Source organism: Cetorhinus maximus, chromosome 3, assembly GCF_964194155.1.
Source record: "Cetorhinus maximus chromosome 3, sCetMax3.hap1.1, whole genome shotgun sequence".
NCBI classification, from domain to species: Eukaryota; Metazoa; Chordata; class Chondrichthyes; order Lamniformes; family Cetorhinidae; genus Cetorhinus; species Cetorhinus maximus.
This window is the reverse complement of record NC_135881.1, coordinates 53,737,456-53,761,781: the sequence shown is the minus strand read 5'-3', so window position 1 is coordinate 53,761,781 and position 24,326 is coordinate 53,737,456.

Sequence of the window (24,326 nt, the reverse complement as noted above, 5' to 3'; positions counted from 1 at the left end):
CTTTCCCTAAGAATCCAGTAATAAAGGGATCCAGCCGTCTTTACAGAAACCCTTGTTTTACGCAGAGATTTCTTGCCCTGTCCTAGTGGAGTTGTCCTATGTTGTTCTTTCCTTCTATCTTTTTCTTACTCTCTGGCCTACTGAAAGGCCTCAATTGGTGGCAGGGCATCCATGAGCCTTCCCATCCCAGACTTAATCCGTTCAGAGGCAGGAAGGTGGCAGGATCCCCACCCACTACCCTCCCACCCAATTACATGTCTCCCCACTGTCACAGGGCTCCACGTAAAATTTCTACCATCGTGTCGTTGTTTTTCTTCTACCATTTGGCTGAACATGTCAAATTTGCAATGTGCTATTAAGCAGGGGTGTAAAGGCAGTATTACCATGCTGTTCAAGGTATTACCACAGGCATTGTGCTAAATTTTATTTGGCGTATTTGTCGAGAGCACCCTAAATCCCAGCATCTCAAACAACAGAGTGTAAGTGGTGCATAAGTAATACAAAACATTGTTTTATTTTGCCACAAAAATTATTTTTCTTATGAACCTACAGCTGCAGTTCATAGAGTCTGAGTGCCAACTATTAAATAAAAATTCCAGATATGCTCCTCAAATCTAAGGAATAAATGTCTTCTTTATTTTTCTTGCACCATTTGTGCCGATTTGCTGCCAAGAAAATTCTCATGTGCAGATGTGAAATGTCCTAGAAATGCCTGGAAATATGGATGGATATTCAGCTGTGCAAAGTTGTGTTTTGTTGCCACTGAATAAAAGAAGCTATGCTAGCACTGGAGCATCCACATACGCAATGCATTGGCAAAGCAGCAATACCGCAAACACACAAAATAGAATGGTATTCTAATGTAGTCAGATCCTACAGCGCATTATATTTCTGTTCATTCCTCAATTTCACACCACTTTCTGTTGAATTACATGCATCTTATCTCTAATAATGGAGAACAGGACAGCAAGCACTAACTAAAATCACTAGGTAAGCATGATAGCCTATTTGATCCATTACTGGTTGGCTAGTGAAATTTCTTATGCCTTTATACTTTTAAAGTACTATCTTGACATCAAGGGCAATCACACGGAGGTTATTCAGGTCCTGTGATCATGTCCGGTCAATGCCGAAAGTACTGCCCGAAGCTAAATGGCCCTGACAGAACCCAAACTGAGCATCGATGAACAGATTTATTGGCAAGGAAATGCTGCTTGATAGCACTGTTAACAACTCCTTCTGTCACTTTGCTGATGACTGGAATTGGACTGATAGAATAGTACATAGCTGGGTTGGATTTGTCCTGCTATTTGTGGACCAGGCATACTTGGGTGGTGTTTCACTTTGTTAGGTATATGCCAGTGTTGCAGCTGTGCTAGAACAGCTCAGTTACAGGCACAGCCTCTGCTGGAGCACACGTTTTCAGCACTATAGCCGGATCCAGTCCAGGCCTGCAGCTTTTTGCTGCATCCAATGTCCTGAACCATGTCTTGATGTCACGCAGAGTGAATCAACTATAAGATAGTATGCTTCAGTGACCAGTGAAACAGGCATCACAAACTTATCTGACTGAGCCTGTTTCACCGATAAGGGTTCTTTCATTTTACAGAGCCAAGATGTCCAAGGTTAGCAGAGAGGGAAAGCAGATATGAGCTATGCAGATAGCTCAGTGTGTAACCTAACTGTACAGCCTCCGACATAACAAACTAGTATGGCTCAAGAAATCAGCATCTGAGAAGTTTTTGGTAAAGGACAAATATAACTTTCAAGTGCATTGTGAACGTTAAAGTAAGAAAATGGAAAAGAAAAGGAGCTGCAGCAGCTCCAACATAGGTAATCTTCATTAAACATAGGATTGTTGTAGAGTTTAAGGAATCTGGAAAAGCCTTAGTAGTGCCAAGCAATAGAGGAGATTTTAGAGAGCACCTATATTTTTTAGCTACTCAGTTATTGTTTTTGTTCATTCTTGAGCATTTTAACGTGGGAAAATGTGAACTTGTCCACTTTGGCAAGAAGAATGGAAAAGCAGCATTATATATATAGGGAGTGCTATATATTGTAGTGTCTGTAAATATCTATAAAGAGCTTGGAAATAATTAGCTAGGAACTAAGTATTATGTGTAAGTGTTCCATGGGGCCACTTTTCACAGCTACAATAGAGAGTCAGGTGATGTGTAACAGAATCAGTCCAAACCAGTTCTTCTTATGTATAAGGCAGCATGGCAAATATTAAACAGAAAGAGCTCTCATCTTTTCAAGCTTAAAGTGTGATTATTACAAACGTTTGGGATCCAAAAGGCAACAAGAGCAGTCAGAGAGAGATTGCAGAACTCTGAGGTACAGAGGGGTTTGGATGTCCTGATAGGAAGGCAAAGTTTGTTGCAAGGGGAATGGAATATAAAAGTTTTTTTTAAAATATAGAATATAAAAGAATACAAAATGTTTTTGCTACAATTGTATAGGGTATTGGTGAGACTACATTTAGAGTACTGTGTACAGTTTTGGTCTCCTTTTTTAAGGGAGGACATAAATGCATTAGAAGCAGCTCAAAGAAGGTTCACTCAACTGATTCCTGGGATGAAGGGATTATCTCATGAGGAAAGGTTTGGGCAGGCTGGGCCTTTATCCATTGGCGGTTAGAAAATTGAGAGGTGATCTTATTGAAACATATAAGATCCTGAGGGTATTTGACAGAGTGGATGCTGAGAGAATGTTTCTTCTTGTGGGAGAGACCAGAACAGTTTAAAAATAAGGGGTATCCTGTTTAAGATGGATATGAGGAGAATTTTTTTTCTCTCAGAGGGTCATGAGCCTGTGGAAGTCTCCTCCCCAGAGAATGGGAGCGGCAGGGTCATTGACATTTTTAAGCCAGAGGTAGGTAGATTCTTGACTAACAATGGAGTCATCGGGTATAGTGGGTAGGCAGGAGAGAGGTGCTGAGGCCACAATCAAATCAGCCACGATCTTATTGAATGGCAGAGCCGGCTCAAGAGGACAGGTTAATTCAGATATTATTACCTTTGAGGTTCTGCTTTTTAATTTAGCCCTTAGCTGCTCATGCTCCCTCACCAGATCCACTTTTCTAGTTCTACCTATATCATTCGTAGTTATGTGGACCACAAATACTGGATCCTTCCTCTCTCACTGCAAGTTCTTCTCCAGCTCAGATCAGAGCAGATGTCCCAAACCCAGGCAACACAACAATCTGGACTCCCGCTCTCGGCTGCAGAGGACTGTGTCTTTCCCTCTGACTATGCTGTCCGTCCAACCGCTACATTCCTATTAACACATCCCCTGTTTAAATGGGTTCCTCTACCATGGCACCATGGTCAGTTTGCTCATCCACCCTGCAGCCCAGGCTGCAAGAAGCTCGAACCTGTTGGACAATTGCGAAGGTTGAGGCTCCTCCACTTCTGCCTTCTGGGACCCCATACCTGCCTCACTGGCAGTCACACCCTCCTGTCCCTGACCACTGACCAAATCAGAAGACCCTATCCTAAAGGCTGTGACTGCCTCCTGGTACAAAGTACCCAGATAACTTTTCCCCTCCCTGATGCATCACAGTGTCTGTAGCTTGGCCTCCAGGTCACTGACTCTGAGCCGGAGCTCCTCAAGCTGCAGATTCTTACTGCAGATGTGTTTTCCCTGGAACACACCGGCAACCAGGAGCTCCCACATTCTTCAGTCACAACATATGACCCACCCTGCCATCTTTATTATGTGTTAATTAATTTACTTTTCTTAATTAATTTATAATCAATTAACACTGCCACTCCCAATAACCTTAACTGCTGCTAGTAAACCTTACCACAACTAATAAGCCCTTACAAATACTAATAAATTACATGAGATTTGGAGATAAACAAGCAAAATATCCACCTCCATCAAAGGAAGCTCCCATAGAAAGTCAGCGGTCAACAACAATGCTTATTCCTCCAACTTGGAGGTGCCACCACAACAACAACAATCTATATTTATAAAACAGCTTGAATGTAATAGACATTTCCAGGAGCATTAGAAAACAAAATATGACCCTGAGCCACATCAGGAGATATTAGGTCAGATGACCAAAAACTTGGTCATAGAGGTGGGTTTTAAGGAGTGCCTTCAAGGAGGTAAGTAATGTAGAGAGGCGGAGAGGTGTAGGGAAAGTATTCCAGAGCTTAGGGCCTTGCCAACATGGCTACCAATGGTGGACCAATTAAAATCAGGCCAGAATTAGAGCAACGAAGATATCTCAGAGGATTGTGAGGCTGAAGGAGATTACAGAGATATGAAGGTGTAAAACCATGAAGTAATTTGAGATCAGAATTTTAAAATCAAGATGCTGTTTGACCAGGAACCATTTTAGTTCTAAAAGCAAAGAACTGCGGATGCTGGAAATCCAAAACAAAAACAGAAACAGAAATACCTGGAAAAACTCAGCAGGTCTGGCAGCATCGGCAGAGAAGAGCACAGTTGACGTTTCGAGTCCTCATGACCCTTCAACAGAACTAAGTAAAAATAGGAAAGGGGTGAAATATAAGCTGGTTTAAGGGAGGGGCTGGGTTTGTTGGGACAAGAAGCCAGTAATAGGTGGAGATAACCAAAAGATGTTACAGACAAAACAACAAAGAAGTGTTGAAGGTGGTGATATTATCTAAAGGAATGTGCTAATTAAGGGTAGAAAGCAGGACAAACAAGGTACAGATAGCTCTAGTGGGGGTGGGGTGAAGGAATACTAAAAAGGCTAAAAGGTAGAGATAAAACAATGGGTGGAAATATATTTAAAAATAATGGAAATAGGTGGGAAAAGAAAAATCTATATAAATTATTGGAAAAAACAAAAAGGAGGGGGAAGAAACAGAAAGGGGGTGGGGATGGAGGAGGGAGTTCAAGATCTAAAATTGTTGAACTCAATATTCAGTCTGGAAGGCTGTAAAGTGCCTAGTCGGAAGATGAGGTGCTGTTCCTCCAGTTTGCGTTGAGCTTCACTGGAACAATGCAGCAAGCCAAGGACAGACATGTGGGCATGAGAGCAGGGTGGAGTGTTGAAATGGCAAGCGACAGGGAGGTCTGGGTAATGCTTGCGGACAGACCGAAGGTGTTCTGCAAAGCGGTCACCCAGTCTGCGTTTGGTCTCTCCAATGTAGAGGAAACCGCATTGGGAGCAACGAATGCAGTAGACTAAGTTGAGGGAAGTGCAAGTGAAATGCTGCTTCACTTGAAAGGAGTGTTTGGGCCCTTGGACGGTGAGGAGAGAGGAAGTGAAGGGGCAGGTGTTGCATCTTCTGCGGTTGCATAGAAACGTGCCGTGGGAAGGGGTTGAGTCGTAGGGGGTGATAGAGGAGTGGACCAGGGTGTCACGGAGGGAACGATCCCTACGGAATGCCGCCAGCGGGGGTGAAGGGAAGATGTGTTTGGTGGTGGCATCATGCTGGAGTTGGCAGGAATGGCGGAGGATGATCCTTTGAATGCGGAGGCTGGTGGGGTGATAAGTGAGGACAAGAGGGACCCTATCATGTTTCTGGGAGGGAGGAGAAGGCGTGAGGGCGGATGCGCGGGAGATGGGCCAGACACGGTTGAGGGCCCTGTCAATCACCGTGGTTGGGAAACCTCGGTTAAGGAAGATGGAGGACATGTCAGAGGAACTGTTTTTGAAGGTAGCATCATCAGAACAGATGCGACGGAGGCGAAGGAACTGAGAGAATGGGATGGAGTCCTTACAGGAAGTGGGGTGTGAGGAGCTGTTGTCGAGGTAGCTGTGGGAGTCGGTAGGCTTGTAATGGATATTGGTGGACCGTCTATCACCAGAAATTGAGACAGAGAGGTCAGGGAAGGGAAGAGAAGTGTCAGAGATGGACCATGTGAAAATGATGGAGGGGTGGAAATTGGAAGCAAAATTAATAAATTTTTCCAGGTCCTGACGAGAGCATGAAGCAGCACCGAAGTAATCATCGATGTACCGGAGAAAGAGTTGTGGGAGGGGGCCGGAGTAGGACTGGAATAAGGAATGTTCCACATACCCCATAAAGAGACAGGCATAGCTGGGGCCCATGCGGGTACCCATAGCCACACCTTTTATTTGGAGGAAGTGAGAGGAGTTAAAGGAGAAATTGTTCAGTGTGAGAACAAGTTCAGCCAGACGGAGGAGAGTAGTGGTGGATGAGGATTGTTTGGGCCTCTGTTCAAGGAAGAAGCTAAGGGCCCTCAGACCATCCTGGTGGGGGATGGAGGTGTAGAGGGATTGGACATCCATGGTGAAGAGGAGGCGGTTGGGGCCAGGGAACTGGAAATTGTTGATGTGACGTAAGGTGTCAGAGGAATCATGGATGTAGGTGGGAAGGGACTGGACAAGGGGAGATAGAAGGGAGTCAAGATAGTGAGAAATGAGTTCCTTGGGGCAGGAACAGGCCCAATTGAACATTTTAGTTCAATGAGTTCAGTGGTGTTGGTAAATGGGGCTTGATACGATTTAAGACACAAGCAGCAGGGTTTTGGGCTACCTCAAGTTTAAGATATGGGAGGCCAGCCAGGAATGCATTGGGACAGTAAAGCCTAGAGTCAACAAGGTTATGAATGAATGTTTCAGCAGTGGATGAGCCGAGCCAGGGGCGAAGTCAGGCAATGTTACGGAGGAGAAAATAGACAGTCTTAGTTGTGGCACAGATATGAGGTTGGAAGCTCATCTTGGGATCATATGTGACACCAAGGTTACAAACAGATTGGCTTAATCTCACACTGTTGCTAGGGAGAGGGATGGAGTCTGTAGCTAAGGAACAGATTTTGGAGTGGGGATCAAAAGCTCTCCAATCTTCCCAATATTTAATTGGAAGAAATTCCTGCTCTGCTAGTATTAGATGTCAGGTAACATTCTGACAGTTTAATAGAAGTTTTGAATAAGTATTAGATCAGTCATGATGTATGTCCTACTTTTCGCAGGCCAATTTGTTTTTGGGACACCTAACAGCAAATGGCACTGCTGTCATTTGCTTAATGTATTTGTGCTCAGTAAAATTTGACAGATACATGGACAGAGGCTTGGAACAATCCAGCAGCAAAGAAATTCAAGGCATTCATTGCCTGACCACAACCTACAGGAACAATTGGCTGAAGATTATCAGGTTGAGGACACTGCATAGGGCAAATGCTAACTCTCTTGTGAAGTTTAAACATGCCTGAGTCTACAAAGCAAGGAAGATGAATCTGCCTCTGCTGTAATTATACCCACCTCTGGTGTCTCCTGAGAAACTCCTTCTCCTCCTTGAAATCTCTGAGTACAGGAGGAATACCTACATATCAGGTCATTATTGCTACAACTAAGATTACAATTTATGGCCATACAATGGTGGGAAATCAGAAAGGAATGGTATTAAATATCATTTACAAAAGGCTAAATGGAAACAGAAAGAATGCTACATTGAAGTGCCACAAAAGAAATCAGAAGCATAGTAATAAATTAATTAGTTCAAACAGGAAGCACCAAAGCATGGCTTTAGGACTTCAACTCTCAAAAAATGTCCTTCCTGTGGTATTCATTTTATATGAGCATGACAAGCTGTAAGCATAACTCTGGTAAAAACCATGACAAATCACAGTTGGCAGCTACATCCATGCTAAGCAATAGCTTTTCAAGATGAGTCAGAATTGCACTCCATTGTCAGCAGTTCCCAAGAAAAAAATCATCTCTACTCACCGTGAACTAATCAGTTGAGTTGGAATGAAGAAATGGATGCTGCCTGAATCAGTTAAAAGATCTGTTGGTTTCTCTTCCCATTAGTTTTCCAGAAAAGTCAAACAAAAATGTTTTAAGATAAGATGATAATTTCTGAGTATTGTAGTGATAGTTGTTCTTATAGAGTATTTGTCCTCCAAGAATTTGTATACAACAAAGTGACTGTCAAAATGCAACTTGTAAGAACTTTTTAATTTTCTTAAAGGAAGTTTCTGGGTACGTCCTGTTGTTATGTAGAGTTGTATGTTCTTCAAGATAAGTTGTAAGATAAGAAGAATGTGGTATGGTGTGAAAGCATTAATTGGCTTTAATGAACATTCCTGCCATTGCGCTGATGGAAGTATGAGGGTTTGGAAATAAAGAATGAGGTAGAAATCAAATCAGATTAATGAGCTTAATTTAGGTGAAACAAATTACCTGAGATTCCCAGATTTAGGATTTTATTAGTGTCATGCTCTGATGCAGGCCCATTGACTTGTTTGTTTGTTTGTGGGCCACAGTGCCCAGTTGTGCACTGTAACTATTTTTGTTTGTTTACTCACATATGATTGAGATCCCTTTGGCACCATGGAGTAACTGGGCAGAGAGCCCACACCATCTATACCTGAGCAAAACATGAAGAGTGTCATTAGAAATGAGTGAGAGTATAATAACTACCTGTCAGACTGGAGGCAATCAGGCAGGTGCAACTAAGAGCATCACATTCAGAATCTCATGCCAGGTTCATTTTTTAAAATTGATTGCACTGTGCAATGATTTTAATTCCAGTGGAAGAAAATAAATCTTTTTGACAGGTTCAAAAGAGCCAAACAGACCATAAATCACTGTTGGTTATAATTGCTTAATGCATCATCTAACATTCCTCTAATACTTCATGAAACCATTTATTTTGACTTATTGAGGTCTGTATAAACAGTTTGATTTTAAAGTTTAAAATACCTGCCACCTTTCCGAGAGAAACTATTTTTGATCTGCAAGGCAGAATTACTGCAGGCTCCAAAATGCCAGAAAACAAAGTGTTAAAGATCAAAGCTGTCTTGGAGTAGCTACAAATCAGAACATTCTAGGGACATGCCCCAAGATCATTCCAGAAGATAAGTCTCACCTCAGCACTCGCGCCTCCTTCCAGTAACTTCTAAATTCATTATTGCTGCAAATTGGACTTTTATGTACTTCAAGACTTTTGTCTACAATAGGCATGATACACCTGAAGCTTATGATATTAACCATTCCCTTCCCACTGCACTTTTAGTGAAATCTTTCATCTTCATGTGTCATGGGGCCAATGCTTAAGGCCAGTCTTGAGCTGCCATTATTTCTGGATCATGTTAGGTTCTTGAAGCTGTCAATGGGCTCGTTTCTGTTTTATAAGTTGGTATACATGAAAATATTTGCATGATTTTATCTTGCAATTAGGGCTGTCACTTTGTGCCAGTGCACTGTACAGCCAGAATTACTTCCATCAGAAAATTGTATGTTGTATAAACTGGGACAGAGCTCGGCTTATTCACCTGATTCTCTAACCTCCACTCGCCTCCTCTACTGATATTCGTCCTCAAATAATTATTATCCATGTGAAAATGTGACGGCTAGACTGTCCTTCCTGTTTCGAGTTCAAATGTAAATCCATTTTAGCTGGCAGAGTAGGAAGGAATGAGAGGGTTTTATGTTAGGATGAGAAAGAGGTAAATCAGTTTTGGCAGAATATCAATCATGCCCAGAGATTGATTGACCAAGACAAATAAATTAACTTTGTCATAAAGTTTAAAAATAAATCAGGCTTGGCATTAGCATCCTTAAAGATATTTAGAACATTTAAATGTTTAATGAAGACTTTGCATTGTCGAACAATCACTTTACAGTTTTGCTTCACAGAATTTCATAAGTCAGAGAGACAATTCAGGAGTTTTCACTGCACTTTTGAGGGATCTGCATTAAATCCATATAGGCTAAATGCAAATTGATTTTCTGCCAGTCTAAGAGCTTGTTCTGGTTTTGATTTAATAATCAATGGCGAAGAATGGCGTAAACGTGAGGTTTGTTGAACATTATGAGAGTTGACCTCGTAATATAGGAGTGAAAAAAGTTACATTGTGACGATTCCCCCAGTGTGATTTCTTTGAAACATGGTTTAATCGATCTAACGTTTTCCAAGCTGCTTCCATGTGCAGCCTACTTATGACAAGCTTCTTATAGAGTTACAGATGGACACACAGATGGACTTGGCCATTGTGTTAATCTAAGTCTCATTAAGAAGAAATGCTGCATCTTTAATATTTAATATGCAATTATAACACACATCATGAGCAACGTCATCATCAGTGTAATTATAACTGTGATTCTCATACCTAAGTTATGCATTCAGTTTGTCATGCAAAATTAGGTATATTTGGATAATTGTTTTTTGCATTGATAGCTTAATTGACCAAATTCTATATAGGTGTAACATTTTATCCATACATGTTGAATCAGAAAAACCCTTGGGAATACAAAACCAGTTGCTGCTGCTGCAAAACTAAAGGTGTCCTCTTTATTTGAGAAATCATCACCAAATCTGATACTGTAAATCAAAACCAGAACAATCTCTTAGACTGACAGAAAATCAATTTGCATTTGACCTATGTGGATTTAATGCAGATCCCTCAAAATGCAGTGATGACTCCTGAATTGTCTCTCTGACTTTTGAAATTCTGCGAAGAAAGACGCAAAACTCAAAATTTCATGGCCCTCTGGTACTCTCCCAGCAGAAGGTTAGACTTGATGAGTCCTGGTCTGCACTCTCAGCCTCTCCAGTGCCTTGTTGGGATTGTACCTCATGGGGATCCTGGTCTGGACCTCTCAAGACTGGCCAAACAGAGCATTTTTACTCGATGACCACTTGCTTTAACAGTTGAGCAGTGCTGAGAGAGTATATATTCTACGGTGCGTGGTTCACCTACTGACTTCCCAAAGCATCTTCAACATGTACAAGACACAAGTCAGAAATGTGCCTGGATAGATGCGGCTGCAACAATACTCAAGAAGTTCAATGCCATTCAGGATAAAGCAACTTAGTCAGCACTTCATCCACCATTTTAAAACATTCACCCCTCTCCTATTGACTACCAAGGGTGCAGTGTTTAATTTCTTGTCATAATCATCTAGGTTTGTGATTAATATTAATATTTTAGAGGTTACTTTCAGTTTTGGGAAGGTTAAATTTGTAAAGGTAAGGTAATTAAAATTCTGGACTTTAGAAATTGCCAGACCATCTCAAATAATGGCAATTCAAAGGGTGGCCTGTGTTTATGTAGGAAGGTCAGAGTAGAAGGGAGAGAGCTGTAAAATGGCAGGTGGGCATGTTTAACTGGAGAATTGGAGACTGTGGGGGGAATTTAGTGCACCCCCAGCCGGCGTATTTGCAGGTGGAGGTTTATTGTTTTGAACCGTGGAACCTTGTGGTTTCATTCCTTCCATAAATCACTGGGTAGTCGCTTGCTAGTACAGAATTTGAGTATTGCTGAAAAAAGAGACATGATGTTGAAACTTTTCATATTGCACTCATCAGGACAGATTCACAAGAATACGAAAGCTAAAAGGGAACAAGAATTTACAATGCTTGAGAAGAGGGAGATTGTTTGGCAAGTGGACTCTGATTTGTAGAAGTGTTGCCATAGAGAATGCACCATGGAACAGTTAACTGCCAAGCTTTTGTTTAAATTCAAACCAGACTGGCCAACTCTGATTAGTCAAGGCATTGCCATGGGGAATGAACCAGGGAATGGCTCTCCCCAAAGCTTTTGTTTAGTTGACAAAGGAGCAATGTGTGGACATAACCTTTCTCTTTGCAAAGGACAGAGCCCTGTATGCAGCTTCTAGCTCATGTAAGTGAGCCTCACACGTGGCCATTCAGTCCATCTTGTCTGTGCTGGCTCTCTGCAGAGCACCTCAGGTAGTCCCACTCACCTGTGGCCTGGCAAAGTTTTTCTCTTCAGGTAATTATCCAATTCCTTTGTGAAAGTCCCAAATGAATTTGCCTCCCCCAGATAGTAAGGCAGTGCAGTCCAGATAGTAATCACTCGCTGTGAAAAAAGTTTTTCCTCTCATCAACTATTACCTTTCCTACCACTGAGGTTAAACTGCCTGGCCTTGTTGGGTTTATCTTCACAATCTTTTTTGAACAAGGCTGTAACATTTTTAATTCTGCAGTCCTCTGGCAAGTGTGCCTGGATAGACCCAGCTGCAACAATACTCAAGAAGTTCAATGCCATCTAGGACAAAGCAAGTTAGCACTTAGTCAGCACTTCATCCACCATTTTAAAACATCCACCCCTCTCCTATTGACTACCAAGGCTGCAGTGTTTATTATCTTGTCATATTCATCTAGGTTTCTGATTTATATTAATAATTTAGAGGTTACTTTCAGTTTTGGGGAGGTTAAATTTGTAAAGGTAAGGTAATTAAAATTCTGGACTTTAGAAATTGCCACACCATCTGCCATGCCTAAGGCGGATTAGAAGATTATGGCCAGTACCTCCACAATTTCCTCCCTTATTTCCCTCAGCATCCTCGGATACACTCGATCTGATGCTGGTGACCATCACTTTTAAGTACAGCCAGCCTTTCTACTAAATCCTGTTTATCAACTTTTAGTCCATGCAGTCTTTCGACTACCTCGTCTCTCAGTATAATTTTGGCGGCACATTCTTCCTTGGTAAAGACAGATGGAAAATACTCATTTGATACCTCAACCATGCTCTCTGCCTCCATGTTTTGATCCTCTTTAGATCCCCCTAATAGGCCCCACCCCTCCTCTTCCTACTCTTTTACTAATTATATGGCAATAGAATACTTTTGGATTCCTCTTTATGTTAGCTGCCAGTCTCTTCTCATACTTTCTGTTTGCCTTTCTGCTTGCCTTTTCACTTCCCCTCTGAACTTTCTATATTTAGCCTGGTTCTGACTTGTATTATCAATCAAACATTTGTCATATACTCCATTTTTCTGGTTCATCTTACTCTGTATCACTCTTGCCATCCTGGTATCTCTGGCTTTGGTTGCCCTACCATTGCCCCTAGTGGGAAATATACCTCCACTGTACCTGAACTATTAGAGATGGTGACATGGTGGTCACTGGATTAATAATCCAGAATCTGGGCTAATGCTCTGGGGTTCAAGCCCCACCACAGCAGCTATTGAAATTTAATGCAATTAATAAATCTGGTATATAAAGTAGTCTCAGTAATGGTGACCATGAAACATCATCAATTGTTACAAAAACCCATTTGGTTCACTAAAGTCCTTTAGGGAAGGAAATCTACCACCCTTACCTGGTCTAGCCCAGATGTGACTCCAGACCCATAGCAATGTGGTTGACCCTTCACCACCCTCTGAAATGGCCTAGCAAGCCACACAGTTCAAGGGCAATTAGGGATGGGCAACAAATGCTGGCCTTGCCAGCAACACCCACATCCCATGAAAAAATAAAGAAAAAAAACCCTGGATGGCCCATCCCTCTTCTAAATACCCACCTCCGAATGTTGTGTGCCCTAGCTTTAAGAATAAGTTCCTAGATACACATTCACTATATTAGCAAAAGAATGTCTAAAAGATGTAAAGGGCATACAATGGGAAATATACAGAAGAAGGACCAGGACAGAGAAAGAATGAAATACAAGATAAAAGATGCAATGAGATATGGAGGAATACAGCAAGAATTAATGGAAGAGAAAGAAAGAGAAAAGTACGAAAAGAAGGACACAAAACTCAAAATGTCATGGCCTCTGGTACTCTCCCAGCAGAAGGTCAGAAGGCCAGACTTGGTGGGTCCTGGTCTGCACTCTCATTCTCTCCAGTGCGTTGTAGGGTTTGGCCCTCATGGGGGTCCTTGCCAGGATCTCTCAAGACTGGCCGAACAGAGCATTTTTACAGACGCTTACTGTGGTCCAATTGGACCACTTGGGGTCAATAAGATTGTTTCTGAGACAGCCTGAAAACTCTGCCAATGAACCAGGCAGCAGAGGCTGGATTTTTCTGGAGCTCTGGGCGGGTGGGTATCCATGATGTAAATGGATTGGATCAGAAGTCTCATGCTAATTAGGTGCCCACCCTCTGGCTCTAAGTGCTTGAACAGGATTGGTGATGGAGCAACTGGCAAAAGAAGGGCTGGAATCATAACTGCAAAATTTAAGTGCCAGAAAGCGGAATCGTCCACTCCTGTTTGCGGCAGGCTTCATAGCAGGCAGGAGCAGAAAATATCAGGAGATCGCAAAAATTGGTTTCAAGCCATCATAAAACTAGTTTGCAATTGTCCGCTCCACCCATCAATGCATTTCCCACCGCCGCATGTCGGGAACCCAATTTCAAAACTTCAGAATCTCATTACATGCCCTACTCCCCGGAATCATCCCCCCGACATGTCTGGGCATATCGGCATTATTGAACACCAACATGTTTCACAGTTACATGCACCTGGTGAGCTACACTTCGTTCGAGACTTTGAGGTTGTTTTACTTATCTTGCTTTGGGCAGCATTCACGGTCCTTAGCACCAGCCTTCAATGACAGCACCGCACCACTATTAGGGGGGCTCACAGACTAGTCTCCACTTACCAGACCAGCCATAAGGTGGGGGTGGCTTTTCAATGGATGCAGGGCTAGGGCTTGCTTGGGGAAGGGGAAGAAGTGGCCTCAGGCAAGGGAAGAGGCTGCAGGGTGAGGGCTGTACTGAGGAAGGGGGGTATCCCAGGGTGTGTTTATGGGCATATGTTCATCTGTGAAAGTGGCCTCAATATGTTGAGGGTTGAGGTGATCATTAGAGGCAGGAGTGCAATTTTGTGAATCCCATGGAACACAATCTCAGAAGAGATTGGACCATTGGAACATGAATAATCATTGAGGCAGTCCGAGTGAGAGCAGCTTTTGATGGAATTCAGTGATTGGATCTTCAAATGTGAACAGTAGAAATCCCTCTTGATGGAGACAGATTGTGTGACTCACAGTGGTCACTGACATCAGGGTGGGTTGTTGAGAAATCCGTGGGATCTGTCTTGGTTGTATCTTTATGTGCAGCGTGGTGTGGTAGACCACAGTTTGCCTGTTAACCTTATGTTAATTCTGAATGTTAGAGCATAAGATAGATGTTGTAAATTGTTTTACTTTTCTGACTTTGTATATTAGTTTATTTTGTTTGTTTAAAACCATAGAATCTTGTGGCTTTATTCTACTGGTGGGTAACTGGGACCTCAAACTTTGTCTACTATAAACAAAGGGCGGAATCATCCCAGATTTGCACTAAGTGCGGTAGCGGGCGGGAAAAAGGACGTTTTACTCGCTGGTCACAATGGCGGGTTTTTGTGCCCTTTCATCCCAATCACACCTCATTAATCATGCATTCCCGGGAAATGTGCCGCTTCATTGGTGGGCGGCCTCTGAATCACCAGCCACGCCGCTACCTCACCGTTTCCTCACTCCGGGTGCCATACCTAAACTTCAGCTGCGCGCACGTTTCTCAATGCTTGCAGCCCAGGACTGCTCCAGTGAAGACATAGCTCTGAAAGTCAAGAAGAGTTAAGTGACCCATCCCTGGAATGCCTTTTGGAGGCCCAGCGTGATGTCTTCTAACCCCCGGTCTGGCCACAGGAGGTCCAGCAATCTCACCATTCCAGTTTGGGAGGCGGTGGCCGTAGTGGTCAGGGCCAATGCTGCACAGAAGAGGTTGGCCACCCAGTACAGAAAGAGGATGAATGATCTCATCTGTGCCACCAGGGTAAGGTAACCACCTCATCACTCTAAACTCACACACTCACAAGCCCATCACACATTCACTGGCATCTGACTCACTCACTGTCAGCTCAAGGGATATCATCACTTAGTCTCTCACACACATCCTCACTTCTCCATCTGGCCTCATCTTCTCTGGAGACTGCCTCCTCAGCCCTCACCGTCTTGAGGCCACTTGCACAGATCAACATGTGCCCCGCACACAGCCTGGGATACCCCCCCTTCCCCTGCAGCCTCTTTCCTTGCCTGAGGCCACTTCTCCCCCTTCCTCAAGCAAGCCCTAGCCCTGCAGCTGTTGAAAAGCCACCCCCACGTTACAGCTGATCTTGTAAGTAGTGAGCTCCCCTAAAGGTGATGTGGTGCTGCCCGCAAAGCCTGGCGCTGATGACTGCGAGCGCTGCCTGGAGCAAGGTAGGCAAACAAGTCTCAAAGTCCGAGGGAAGTCCAGCTCACCAGGTGCATGTTGTCTATGTTCAGAAATAAATTGGCGTACAATGACGCCAACGTGCCTGGATGATCCAGCGTGGGGGGATGATTCTGGCGAGCTGGGCTTATAATGATATGCAGATACATTAAAATGAACTTCCTGACATCCGGCGGGGGGGGGCAAATGCCATATTGTCTGCTCACGCTGCCATGATGCCCAACACCAATGGGCACGGAAATTTCCACCCCAAATGTTTCTGGTCCCTAATCGGATCGTAACAATAGCTTTAAAAAATTTGTTCATGGGATGTGGGCATCGCTGGCTAGGCCAGCATTATTGCCCATCTCTTATTGCCCTTGAGTACTTGTATGAAATTCCATTAAAGTAAAAAGATAACTGAGAAATTTCATAGAATCTGTTGTTACTACCATCACACAGTTTGAATTCGTTCCATGACTGACGTCTGCCAGTTACCTAGAAATGTTACAATATTTTGCAACTGTTGAAAAGTATACTCTACTAAAGCATCTCTTTTCTCCTCAGTTGTCATCTAGCCAGGTCACAATATCTTAAAGTTCCTCTATTGGAATGTTATCGATATAAGGCAGAATCTTGTTGAGGTGTTGTGGTTCTCACCTACCAGCTGGAGAACTGACAGGAGACCCGCGCTGTCTCTTTTCAGGAAGGCCCATCGAACCACAAGCCAATCAGGCAGTGGCGAGGCCAGTGGCAGGCCTTGCCCCGGAATCAAGACCCCAGGGACGTAAGTCTCACCTACCGAGAGCTGTCGGCCAATCAGAGGTCGGCAGCTCTTGTGCTCAGCAGTGCCACTGGCAAGGCTGTGGCTGCTGCCGGAAGGACAAGCACCGGAGTCCCAGGATCATGGAGTGACCCATGCCAGATTAAATAATATGGGGTGGTGGGGAGGGATCGCACAGAGTGGGGTGCAGGGGATCAGCAGCAAGGGCAGCAGTGTGACTCTCAGTTGCTCCCCACCATCGCCCCCCCCACCCCCCACACCTTTCCAATGCCCAGTCCCTCGATCAGGCACTGAGCTTCTTTGAACGAGGGAGCCCTAAGCCTGCCCCTCCAAGGGGTGACAAGCTGGCTGCATGTTTTCTAGCTGCTGTGCACACCACATGGCGACAAGCCTGCCTGCAGCAGGATTAATACCAGCAGTGGCAGGATGAGATCCTTTAGTAGTCATTAATTGGCCATTTAATGGCCTCATTAGGTGGTGGGGCAGGAAGGTTGGCCATGGGCCTTCCAGCCCAGCACTCAATTCTGGTGGAGGCGGGAAGGCGGCAGGTTTCAGCTATGCCACCATCCTGCCTAATTAAATGCCCTTACCACCTCCAAACTCACTACAGGAGAGAGCAGAAAATTCTGCTCAAAACCTGCAAAAAATTTGCCAAGTGCAAACCAGCTCGTTACTTCAGTTGCCCTTGCAAGTCAAGACTCACGTAATAATGAATGAAACAATCATGCGACATTGATATTGGGTTTGAGTGTTCTGCCTGTTATGCCAGACCCTGGAGTATTTCGGACAGGAAATAAGAGCAGAGAGTCGTAACAATGTCCTCGACTATATTTCACATTTTCAGTAGATCAGAGGAAATAGAGGAAACTTCTGCCTGAAACAGGTAGGAACAACTAAATGACCCAGCAGTTAGCAATATCTACTGCATCTACTTCCAATGCTAATTCTGGATTTATACTAGTGCAAAAACGCTCCTGAAAGCTGAGTGAAAAAGCCTAATAGGCTAAATCTTGTGATTAGAAGATGTTTTAGAGGACTGGTTTACAGGTTTCTCTTAGAACTTGTATCTTGGAGGAAGTTTCCCACAGTAATGTGCATGGTGGGAATTTTTCTACTTATACAAGGAGTGCCAACAATATCAAATACCTTTTCCAAATTATGCAAATGTAGGACTTTAAGGCCTTTCGTCACACACAAGCTTCCACCTCCAATTTTCTACAACACTAAATCCAAGGCAGTATTTAAAACAGTTCAAATCGGAAATTTAGCCAGATTCAGCAGAGTTAAATTTGACTCAAGTAAAAACCTATATGAGTGATCAGGAACATCAGCTCCCCCCCACATTATATACAGTTACTGATCCAAGCTAGATTGATACCATTTTAAACTCACGATGACATAAGGATTGGATCCACATTACCATCTAAAATTACTGGTGGTAGTTAAGCCAAGTCATTTTTGATGATCTAGCTATCTGCTCTAATATTGCATAAATTTCACATTAGGATTTTAGGCATCAATGGGAAGTATAATCACAGCAATGAACATAAGCATTAAAGAGAAATTGATTATAAGCAGTCCTTACAAAATACAAATCTTTGGACTAGAAATAATTTGTGATTTTTGTTTGCACTGAAATGTAACAGCCAAAATATAGACACCACCACCTTCATCTCACTTTGGTATCTAGAAAGCAGAATTCAAATTAACTAGTTTTTACACTATTACTCCTATAGTGGTTTGTTTTACAATGGAGGGAAGTAAGGGGCTTCCTCCATTACTCAGCTTATATTTAAGTTTAAATGAATGGATCTCCCTCTACTATTTATCACTGCAGTTGCAATCTGCACAATGTGTAAAATACCTTAGGCAACCAAATTGATCATAAATATATATGCATTTGAAAAGTTAGATTCCCATCTTTCAAACCAAAGGGACCCTGGCGTCATTGGTGCTCAGCTCCTCACTTATTCATTCTCAGATGCAGCTCCATGTTAAGATATTATTTTAAAAGTTTATCTTTTTAGAAGTCTCCAGTGGTCCTCTTTAAGACCGGCAGTTAGGCTGCATGCAGACCTGGTAATCTTGCGCAGTCCATATCTGTTGGGTTCAGAAGAAACAAGTTTTTTGTTTGGGTCCTAAAACAGTCTATAGACCACTTAGCAGCATATTCAAGATGCCAAATGCCCATGTTGTGCATACACCTGGGGACAGCTCTATATTGCTGAATCACGGACATATTTCCAGTGCTATTTGGTCATGGAAAGATGGCCTAGTAAATTGAACCTTTTTGCATCCACTTCTGCCTGGAGGACAGGGGTCACATTTCCAATTTCATCTTTCTGCTCCGATTTCAAATTCACTCCCAGGATTCACACTCAGGGACAATGAAAAAATGGTGATATATGTCCAAGGCAGGGTGGTGTGTGACTGGGAAGAGAAATTTGAGATTATGATGCTTTCTTGCGCCTGCTGCCACTTTCCTTCTAGGTGGTGGAAGCCATGAGTCTGGGAGGTGCTGCTAAAGGAGGCATTGTGACTTACTAGAGTATTTGTCGATGGTGCATGCTGTAGACGTAGTGCACCGGCGATGGAGGGAGTGAACATTTAGGCTAGTGGATGAGGTACCGATTAAGTGAACTGCTTTGTCTTGGATAGTATTGAGATTTCTGAGTGTTGTTACAATTGTGTCAATCCAGGCAATTGAAGAGCATTCCATCACACTTTTGGAGGTGGAAAAGCTCTGTGGAGTCTAGAGCTAACTCACTTGCCACAAAATATGCACCTCTGACTACTTGTCTTGGAACCATGGGATTTATAAAGTTTGTTCAGCTGAATTTCAATTTGAGGTATTGAGCAGAGGTGGTTAAGATTTCTCTTGTTGAAAACGGTCATTTTATGGTACCTCTGTGGCATAAATATGCTTGCCACTTATCAGCCCAAGCTCAGACATTGTCTGTATCTTTTTGCATACTGGCTTGAGCTGATTCATTAGCTAAGGAATGGTGAATAGAACTGAACATTGTGAAATCATCAGAAAACAACTACTGACATTATGATGGGAAGATCATTATGATCATTGATGAAGCAGCTGAAGACAGTTGGTCTAAGGACACTGCTCTGAGGAAATCCTGCAATGATGTTGTGGATTGAAATGATTACCCTCCAGCAGCTACAACCTTTGTCCACTATGCCAGGAATGGTTCCAGCCATTGGAATGTTTTTTATCTGATCCCCGTTGACTTCAGTTTTACTAGGCTTCCTTGGTGCCATATTTGGTTAAACATGGCTTTGGTGTCAAGGGCTGAAACTGTTACCTCATCTCTGGAATTCATGATGTGTCCATGTTTGGACCAAGGCTGTAGTTCTCCACATAGAGTACATTCTGTGTCCTTACTAGCCTCAGTGCTTACTCCCAAGCAATATTCAGCTGTTTAGTCAGCTGAGGAAAGACAATAGGTGATAATCAACAGAGGTTCCCATACCCATGTTCGTTCAGAAGCCGTGAAACTTTATGGGATCCAGAGTCAATGGTGAGGACTCTCAGGTCCACTCCTACCTGACTGCTCAGCACTGTGCATTCATCTCTGGCAGATCTGTCCTGCGATTGGGACAGAACATACCCAGGGTTAGTGATGGAGGAGCCTGGCATTTGCTGATAGATAGGACTCTGTGAGTGTGAATATGTTAGACTGTTGCTTGACCAATCTATAGGCCAGCTCCCCCCAACTTTAACACCAGTTCACAAATTTTACTAGGGAGGACTTTGCAGGGTTGATTGGGCTGTGTATATCTTTGTCATGCCCTGATTCAATGCCTATGTCACAGCCAAGTGGCCCAGTGCATTCTATTCTTTTTTATCTTTCTAGCAGTTTGACAAAACTGGGTGGCTTGCTAAAATAAAAGCAAAATATTGGAAATGTGAAACAGAAACAGAAAATGCTGGAAATACTCAGCAAGTCTGGCAGCATCTGTGGGGAGAAACAGAGTTAACGTTTTGAGTTCAATATGACTCTTCTTTGGAGCCTGAGTGGCTTGCTTGGCCACTTTAGACAATAGTTAAGAATAAACCACATTGGTGTGGGACTGGAGTCACATAGAGGCCAGCCCAGGCAAGAACAGCTGGCCTCTTTCCTAAAGGACAATAGTAAGCCAGGTGAAGTTTTACGACATGATCACTTTACTAATTATATCTTATTATTTCCATATTTTTGTTTATGAACTTAAATTTTCAAACTGTCATGGTGTCCTTTGGACTAACATTCCTTGGATTATTAGTCCAGTAACTTCATAATTACTTTACTGCACCTTTTTTACCTACATCAATGCAGCCAAAGACTACCCATTGTACGAACCTCACCCATAACGACTGTGGACACTAAATATTGTGAGGTAGAGGAATGGATATTTGAACTCATATACTGCTGTGCTCCCAATCTCAGCCACATTGCATGGGGAGACACTAGTTACATTCAGGTCAAAGGGAAGAGATCGGTATTTTCATCTGGCTGACAGCAGAATTAGTGATGCCCTAGGAATAGTCATTGATCACACACTCTCAGTGCCACAGGTTCACCGGTAGGTGGAGAAAGGTGAGATAGAAGGGATCCCAGGCTCTTAATGAAAGAGTGCATGCCTTGGCATCAAAATATTATTCTAAGGACACTATTGGCTTCAGCTCATTCATGCTAAAATATTGCTACAAAAAGAACCATAGTGCAGCGTATGGTATTTTCCATGAAATTCTGTGAAGCGAGGTGTGAAAGTTTGGATTTTTCACTGAGTGATGTTAAGATAATTGAATAATTAAAAAACGGTCTTGTACAAACTGTAACCTTGTTCTATTTTTCTCATGGGGACCTATTGTCCACATAAATACATTCAAAGATTGCACATTGCTCAAACCTCAGCATGCCTAGTGATGATTGACCCTCAACCCACTTTGTTCTCAAATCCCTACACCAGCAAAAAAAGGGTCTTGCCTTATCGATCCTCAAATTGTAGGGCTACCGATATGTACAGAGCATCCACAACATTTGCAACTTGCCAAGCCTTCAACAGACCACAAAGACATGATGGTGCTTAAGGTCATCACTGGGCTTCTATCCCTCTAGCACATCTGCTGAATATGCTGTTTCAGGAGCAGAGGAATGGCTTTAATGATCCATATGGAGTCCTGCAAACAAAACTATTAACATTCAGAAAGACTACCTGCAACCACACACTGAATAGCAATAGTGCATATCTAGAGGATTAAGTTCACTGTATGAGAACTGGCTGCTCATGATGTACCTTGTGATGTTTTTTCCCTCGTGCACTAACTGAAGATACTTAGGGAAAAACTTATGTGCTTTTAAGTAATGAAAACAATTCTAAAGATAGACAGAATACTAAATCCCTCTAGATTAGTGTTTCATTGCCCCAACAATGTACTTTTATTTTCATATTTTACTCTACAAATCACAGTAGTAGCTAAGATGCAACAATATTTCTTCTGAGGCGTGTAAAAATTCAAATGCACAGTCAGCTTTGGGGATAAAACTGGCATATGTTAAGTATTTTATTGCTTTAACATCAGTTAATGTTGGCCAACGACAAAAGCCTAGTGCAGCTTTTGTGCAGTATAGATGATGCCCATTGGGAATAAGTGTACATTCTTTTAAACTGCTGCTGGACAAAATAGTTTTCCAAGAAACAGATTATTCAGACTCTGTTTATAATAAAGTAACAATGATAAACGTCTTGAGGAAAAAGAAAGAAAATTGTCTTGCAAAGCAGTAACTGTTTTTCTAAATGAACTACCTCACGAGGAATATTTTAGTGAAACGATCTCACCTTTACTTCGGGTAACTGCCAAGGGCATACATCTGCATCCTAGTATCTATGATTTGTCCTTATAAGCTTTTGCTGCATCAAATTATCAAGTAGAGGGGTAAAATTCCATTCCACTAACACAAGTTGATCATTTAATGGCACTTTAACTTCATTATAGCTGCTGTTCTTGATATTTCTTATGAATTATAATGATACATGAAGTCGAAGGGTGCATTAAGTACTCCTGATTCATTTAACACCCGTCACAAGATAGATTTACATTGATTGATCCAGTTCCAGGTGATTGATTGATAATGAATGTCATAGAGACAAGCCAAGTTATGAGGTAAAGGGAAATATTTTGCTGAACTGGTACTCAAACTTTTGGATAGGCACTTGACAGTTAATTAACTTTATTATTATTTATCAGTGGCTTTAAAGCAAGTGACAAAATAAATGCATGTTCAATTTCTTCAATTGTGATTAAAAATAGCCGACGTAATTTTAGCAAGAGCATTTGCTCCATCTTATTGCCTTAGTGGTGAAAGTATTTCAGGAATCAATAATTGAAAAATTAAACCAACATCTTATCCTCCTTGGACACTCATTTCACTGATTTTTTGAAGTAATAAGCTCTCTGAAAAGGTAGCAAAACTGATCATTATTCCTGCTGAGTCTTATACAAATCAATTAAATCTTGTCTTTCGAAATGAAATTAATTGGTTGATCTATTGAGCTATTATTAAACTTAATTGTGTAGCTGGGCATCTGAACAAATAAGCCCATCACTCAATGCTAAATACTATCTACTCAGTAATACATTTGTATATTGACTTGCTGAAAAGGAATGTGACTCTTCTCACGGGGACACACGGCACTTACTTCTATGGAGGTTAGGAGCAGGTTGGAATAAATCATATCTTGGTGACTTCAGTGAGCCCATAGGTGGTAAAACCACAGGGCCTCCTTGAGAGCTGGCAATATTCCCACTTTGTTATCCAGCTTGAACTGGGCTATTCATTAGAGTTTTAGTTTGCAAAGTTATCTGCTGCCAGTGAAGAGATTCCCAGCCCCAAAGATAAGGCTACCCTTCCAGATCTTACTATTTAATTGGACTGACTGATCAATCATCAGCAGTACCCTGGAGTACTATTGATCTGTCTGGGTTCGGTACCACAGTGTCCACCACAGAAGTTGACTTGATTGTATCCTTCATTTTCATGTATGTCACCTTGCAGCCAACTCAACCTCAAAAATGCTTACCACCCATCAAGGAGGAAACCATCGGATGATAATTGGAATCACAAAATGATACAGTGGAGAAGGAGGCCATTTGGCCCATTGTGCCTTCACTGGCTCCAAAAGAACAATCTAATTAGTCTAACATCCCCGCTCTTTCCCCATATCCCTGCAAATTTCTCTTTTTCAATTATATAGCTAATCTCTTCTGAAAATTCCTGTTGAATCTGCTTCCAACCAAACTTTCAGGCAGTTCCTTCCACATCATAACTCATTGGACATAAATATTCTCTTCATCTCCAGTCTGATTTTTCTGTCAATTGTTTTAAATCTGCATCCTCTGGCTGCCAACCTTCTTACCAGTTGAAATTATTTCTCTTTATCTAGTCTATCAAAACCCCTGATAATTTTGAACACCTCCATTAAATTTCCTTTTAACCTTCAGTGCTCAAAGGAAAACAAAATTAACTTGGCTAGCTTTAGAACTGAAGTCCCTCATCCCTCATCCCACATTTGATCTTTAAGAATAATAGAAACAGTAATATAATTAATTAGCCAACAGAACCTAATCTAGGATATTTTAACATTAAATACATCATCTCATTTTAAAGT